Source organism: Belonocnema kinseyi, chromosome 6 (genome assembly GCF_010883055.1).
Source record: "Belonocnema kinseyi isolate 2016_QV_RU_SX_M_011 chromosome 6, B_treatae_v1, whole genome shotgun sequence".
Lineage (NCBI taxonomy): Eukaryota > Metazoa > Arthropoda > Insecta > Hymenoptera > Cynipidae > Belonocnema > Belonocnema kinseyi.
Genome location: NC_046662.1, coordinates 93,495,285 through 93,502,012, shown reverse-complemented (window position 1 = coordinate 93,502,012; position 6,728 = coordinate 93,495,285). Strand labels below are relative to the sequence as shown.

The following is a 6,728-nucleotide window of genomic DNA, read 5'->3' as shown; positions in this document are numbered from 1 at the left end:
CTACACACACACACACACACACACATATATATATATATATATAAATTGAAAAATTTTATGGTATTGGTGTGAAGTTTACGAACTTCTGAATTTTTTGCGAATACAATTTATGAATTCGAAGCAGAGCAGCGCGATGCAGAATGCATTAAACTAGAACCATGGTATTATCGACTTAAATTGCATAATGCATGAAGGCTTGTCATCCGATCTTATATGTGTTAGTTTAACCGGAGTAACAAACTAGTCTTTAACCTCTTCCCATTATCCGCGGAGTTATTATCAAAAATTCAGAAGTTTGAATAAAATATTTTCATACTAAAATAAATAAAATGAAACGAAATGTTAAACTTCTAAAAAGTTTTTAATTCTTCGAATTCAAGACTTTACTTTGACACTATATAACCTTATTTCTGTAATATAAAAAAAATTAAAATAAACTAACTAACTAGTTTGATACTCCGGTTAAATTAACTCGCTCATCATAATAATGACTTCATTCTCACTCAAAAAACATAGATGAAACTAAATATATTTCCGAAAGTCACAATAGCGGCAACTCACATTAGCAGCAATTCACATTTGCATTAAGTGACATTAGCGGCATCTCTCGCAAAATTTGTGTCAGAAAATCTGATGTATTATTATCAATAACAAATATCATAAATAGTATCAAAAATGACACTATTTCTCTAGGGAAAAATGAATCTTTTACTGAAAACTGTGTCAAATCGCTGAGGATTAATACTCTCTCAGGAAAATATATCAAAAACTCTCAACTGATATTGCTTAAAACAAAAATTATGAGAAAGTTCAAACATCTTGTTGACAATAATTTAAACTTACTAATTGCTGCCCAGTTTTTCTAGCACTGTGTTCAATTATTGCCATCTGCTATTCACTATGTCTTTGTTATTATTTTTAAAATTATTAGTAATTATAATGGTTTTTGTACAACTGGAGAATTTGTATACATTTTTACAATTTTATTCTTAAATTTTGGTTTAAAACATTTGATAAAAGCGCTTATTTTTACATTGTTCTCAGAGAAGGTATATTAGATTTGTGTAAAATTGGAACTGCATCCCCTTTTGGTCTAATGTGCACTTTTGAGACCCTTCTGAACCCGTATGTGAGCACGATAACTTCTAAAAAAATTAATCCATTAGATTGCCCTTTGGTATACTCTTCTAGTGTCAGAAACTGAAGACTAATTTCGTTAGCGAACCATTCTCCATACTCATTTAAAAAGATTTTTCAAAACTTTTGCGCCTATTTTTTTCAAGGTTTGAAATTCTATGTACGGCTGTACGTAGTGCACGAAAAGTCGAACAATTTAGCTCTACGACTTTTTTAACACAAACGAAATTATCAGGGTTATAGCCTTTTCAACATTTCAAAAAACACACAAAAAACAAAATCTTAAGCCAAGTAACGCACGATATGAAGAAAGTTCAGTAGAAGAAAAACGTTCCTTTTCGAAAGCCCTACAAGTATATCGTTTAAAAAAGTTGTCGACCCAAAAAACATCTAAAAATTTGTTCTTAATTATTTTTTGATAGGGTAATGTACACAATTGTTAGCAGGTTAAGGCGAACTTTAAGGTTTGAGAACACAAGTGCGCACTTCGAAAATAGGGCTGGGAGCTGCTTGAAGCGTAACAAGAGGCTTTTATGTGGTTTAAATACAGACCCTACTTTGACGCTAATCTTGTAAAGAAGGGAATTTTCAGACATTTTTAGGGTGGAAGTAGGGTGTGAGTTGCATTATAATCGCTGCTTATTCAAAACCTAATTTACTGCTTCGAACGCCTACTAAGGTAGAAGCTACGGGTTCTTAGTAGGGGGCTAAACTTCGACTGGGAAAATCTATTTATCAACAAACCACTCTTGAACCTCATCAGAAAAAGTCAGCAGACGGACGTTTCTTCGAAAGAGGATAAATACTTTCTTCCCTTAATATTATTTTTAAATTGAATAATAAATCCTTGTCTTTCTATGCCGGAAATTTTAAACCTCTGATAAGAACAAGAAAAGCTAAACTCGTAACGAACGCTTTCAAGTTTCGTAATTTAATGTGGATCTTTTGAATCACTCTGATTTCATGTATTTTAAGTCTTGTAGAATAAAGCTTTTTGAGTCAATTAGTAGAGCAAATGCTAGCGATGTTAACCACATACATATATAGTAGGGGACAGTGATTTAACCTATGATAGGATTATAATTAGTGGTTTATTACATTTTTAATATTAAAACATAGAATTGTTACGCATTTACCTACCTATATAACATATATTAATCAAATATTTGACGTCTAAATTATTATAGCTTCAAATAACATTTTCTGTGACTTTCTCCGTTTGAAATAAGGGATCTATCTTTCTCAAATAGAATATATGTGAATGTATTCCTGTTCTCATCATCTCTTTCTTAAAATAGCATTGAAGAAAAAATAATATATTGGTTTCTTCCATGATAATAATCCGTTCGTAAGATTTTCTTGGAATATTTTAAAATATTTTTAAATAAGAATTTAATGGACTGGAAATTATCGTAGCAGATTAGTTACTTTCAAAAATACCATTAAAAACTATAATTAATCCGCAAAACTATTTTTAAATCGAAAATTTGTTTTTGAGCTTTTCAAAGGTTTGCATATGGAATTATTAAATATTACAATAAACTCTAATTCTCAACTTTTTGTTTGAAACGATGTATATGTCTTTTACGAGATATACCAGGGATGTTAGTTGAAGTTTGCCGGTTTTACTCATAGATGTGGCTAGAGATATATATATATATATTTCTATGTTTGGCATCTATTGCATATTTTTCTATGGACAATAACCTTCAAAAATACACAATTCCATTCTGCCAAAATAATAGCATCATAGTTGTTTACCTCAGTGAATATGTCGAGTTTCGTTCTAAGTAAATCGCATTTGCGGCATTCGTTGCTTTTCTTATTTCAGCAAAAGAAAAAAGCAGTCGAAGCTTATCGGTTGCTAATAGAAACTTATGGGGAACATGCTCCAGTGATTGGAACATGTGAGACATGGTTTCATCAATTTAAAAGTGGAGATTTCGATTTAACATACAATGAACATCCTGGTGCAGCGAAAAAGTTCGAAGACGAGGAATTGCAGGCGTTATTGGATGAAGACCCAACCCAATCGCAACAACAATTGACACAAACACTAAATGTGACACGAGGAGTAATTTGCCAAAGTTTAAAAGCCATGGGAAAAATCCAAAAGTATGGAAAATGGGTACCACACCAACTGAACAATAGACAAATGGAAAATCGAAAAACCATTTGTGAAATGCTGCTTGAACGGTTCAGGAGGAAATCTTTTCTGCATCGAATTGTCACGGGGGACGAAAAATGGATTTATTTTGAGAACCCGAAGCGGCAAAAGTCATGGCTTTCACCTGGTGAGGTCGGCCCATCGACTCCAAGGCCAAATCGCTTTGACCGTAAGACAATGCTCTGTGATTTGTGGGACCAGTGTGGTGTGTTGTACTTCGAGTTATTGAAACCTGATGAGCCGTTGAATACGGATCGCTATCGACAACAAATTATCAATTTGAATCATGGGTTGATCGAAAAACGGCCGGAATGGGCCCGAAAACATGGGAAAGTTATCCTGCAACTACGACAACTCACCGTCTCATACCGCTAGAGTGGTGAAGAACACATTAAAAGCATTGAATTGGTAAATATTATCGCACCCGCCGTACTCTCCAAACCTCGCCCCGTCCAACTATCACCTTTTCGCATCGATGGGACACTCACCCGCAGAGCAGCGCTTCGCCAGTTTTGAAGAAGTCAAAAAATGGCTCGTCGAATGGTTTGCCTCGAAAGAGAAAAAGTTTTTTTTAAATGGTATCCATGATTTGGCTGAAAGATGGACAAAATATGTAGAATCCTCTGGTCAATACTTTGAATAAAATTTTTTTTGAGGTTCCCTGGAGGATTAAGTATTTTCTTTATTGAAAAAACCTGCAAATTTTAACTAACACCCCTGGTATAGAGAAAACTTTGAGGAAGTATTTAGAGCTTTAAAAGCTTACTTTTCAAGGATAACACGATTTGCATAATTTCCACTCGAAACTTGTGGGATTCTGACCTTTGTGTCGCTCATCCTCATTCACATTCGTAACTCAATACCATTGAATTCCTTAAGTACGAAAAGCAGGAGGGTTGAATAGTTACCGAATTTTTTCCAATCGGCGATGTTTTCGACAAAATCCCTCTTTCAAAAAATAAAACTCATTTTTTCGCTCCACTTGAAATTTGTATAAAATGTGATGTATAATATGATTTACTAGCTTTCTTTTATCGCTTTTTTCGTTATTTCACCTCATAGTAATAGAAGTTTACATTCCTGTGAAGTTGCAACTGCAGTTCCACGGAAAAATACAAATTTTCATTGGTTTTATAGAATTTGGAATATATTATAAGTTTCTAAGATTATGATAAGAAATTAAAAGGTATATACAAATAAATTGGAAACTGTATTTGTAATTGTTTACATATTGTTTAAAAACAAATTAAAAAGAGATGTTATCTTTTTAGTGAAAAGAGGAAAAAATCATCAAAAATGATAAAAAACCGATATATTGTGTGAAATGATATTGATTCATCAATATAAGCGTATTAACGCTATCAGCAAATCAGGATTATAAATTGAAACTAATTTCAACGACTTCATTGAACTGCATCCTGTCTATACAACATTGACTCATACTGCTGTGTAATTGCCTCAATAGAACAGTCTATTTTGAGTGACATTGTCTTAACACTGGTGAGATGCTGCTTCCTTTTGATGATGAATAATTCTACCCGACTTACAATCAAAGACTGGTTAGTTTAAGCTAATCAACTTGATCAGGAAACATCCTTTTGAAAATTCCCTAATACTTCACAACTTATTTTCCATTCATTAATCAAACTTTTCACTTCGTTTTTTTAGTTTCGCTCAATAATGAAATGCAATAAAATGCAAGAAAGTATTTCAACCAGGTATTGCTGTTTCAACTATATAAAACCTCGATGTGATGCTCTTCTGTCCTACAAAGCACAAACATACATTTAATTCATAAAGAACTATTTATCATCTCTTATAGTAAGACGTATTACAATACATCTTATAAAATCATAGATTTTTCATTTCTTTAATGTTCTAAACGAAATTTTTCAATTTTTAAATTACTGACTATAACGGAAAACAATTTTTTTTCGTTTGGCTTATCAAAAAACACTGTAAGCCGCTTTTCACCATAAAAACGGAAATTCTGAAAAAAGCAATTCTGCAGAACGAAAATATATTTTACTTTTGCAAAAATTTGCATAAAATTTGTTTGGATCCTGAAAAATATGACCCAATAAACAGTTTTTCACAAACTTCTGTATTCAAGTTTTTCACAAGTTTTTTACACAACCTAGCCAAATTTTCAAAACTGAGAACCTTATAAGAATGCAATTTTTAGTCGTTATAACTAACAAAACTGCACTAAAGATTTAAAATAAATTTAACCATTTGTGAAAATTAACATAATCGTGATTCTTAAAATCGTTTAATCAGAGAAAGAAATAATCATTTCTAAAGAATAAAGCCAAGGGTGAGTCAGTTTTCCCCAAACGTGCCGCTTAGCCGCATTTCACGATACTAGGAATGAAATAAACAATAAAATATAACTAAATTCTTGAGCGTCCCAAATATGCAGAAAAACATTCCTTAAGTCTTTAAATTATAAACTTGATGTTTAGCGTACATTTTACGAATATCGAAAACCGAATATACTTGGCCACAGCTCAACGTGGGTTCGTGCTGTGAATTAAATATTTTCATTTTCATCTAGGACATATGCGTCATTTCACTGCGCGCGTACGTCCATAAAAAAGGGACGGCTGTCAGGGAGAAAGTAAAAAGCAGAACGCAAAAGAGAAATGAGAGGTTTTTGTCACGCCGGGATCGTTATGAACCGGAAATCTTGCTCAGTCATCGTACAAGACTTTAAATAAGGTCCCTTAGGACACTGGAAACGAAGGTCGTTTTTACCCAGAAACCCTCTGATTTAATGTGATCTTTTTGTAATTTAAATTGGATATTTATCTGCTTATAAATATTTACCAGTTGCAGTTTCCGTGAATTAAACCTCTAAAAATAGCATAAGGGAAAACTTTTGTTTGTAAAATTTGATATCATAATACATACTTTTCCAATAAGCTAGGATATAAAGTCACTATTTCAACTACCGTTATTGTGAATATGAGAAACTGTAAACTCAATAAGTTCATTAGAATATAATTATAAATGATTATATAATTGTACTTATAACGAAAGAAACTTTCTGTAATCCCTAAACAGCATAGTAAAGACATTGTTCCCATGCTCATTATACGTACAGTTGAGCACATAAGAGCGTACTCACTGTTGCGGAGAAACGAAGATATTTATTACAAAATGTTGTGCAATTATCGTTTTATTAGATCGAAAACTATGATGCAAATGCATTAATAACAGGTCCAGCCTCGCCCAGCATCTACGAGGGTAGTTCAATAAGTCCTTAGAATTACCAACAGATGGCGCTCGAATCGCTCCAAATCATCTGTTTTCAGTCAGAACCACTCCCGGCTAGATATATGGTGCAGTCACAGTCCACATCTTCTGAGTTTACGTGTTTTTATAACCAATTGAAAAAAAATTGTTCGTTAAGAAAAATGGA

The 6,728-nt window shown here is 32.8% G+C and overlaps 1 protein-coding gene across 2 annotated transcripts in view; it reads right to left on the bottom strand.

The window, feature by feature from the left end:
* Positions 1-6,728, bottom strand: part of LOC117174442 (5-hydroxytryptamine receptor-like) — a 554,399-nt gene that overhangs the window by 498,890 nt on the left and 48,781 nt on the right. The window lies entirely within an intron of this gene.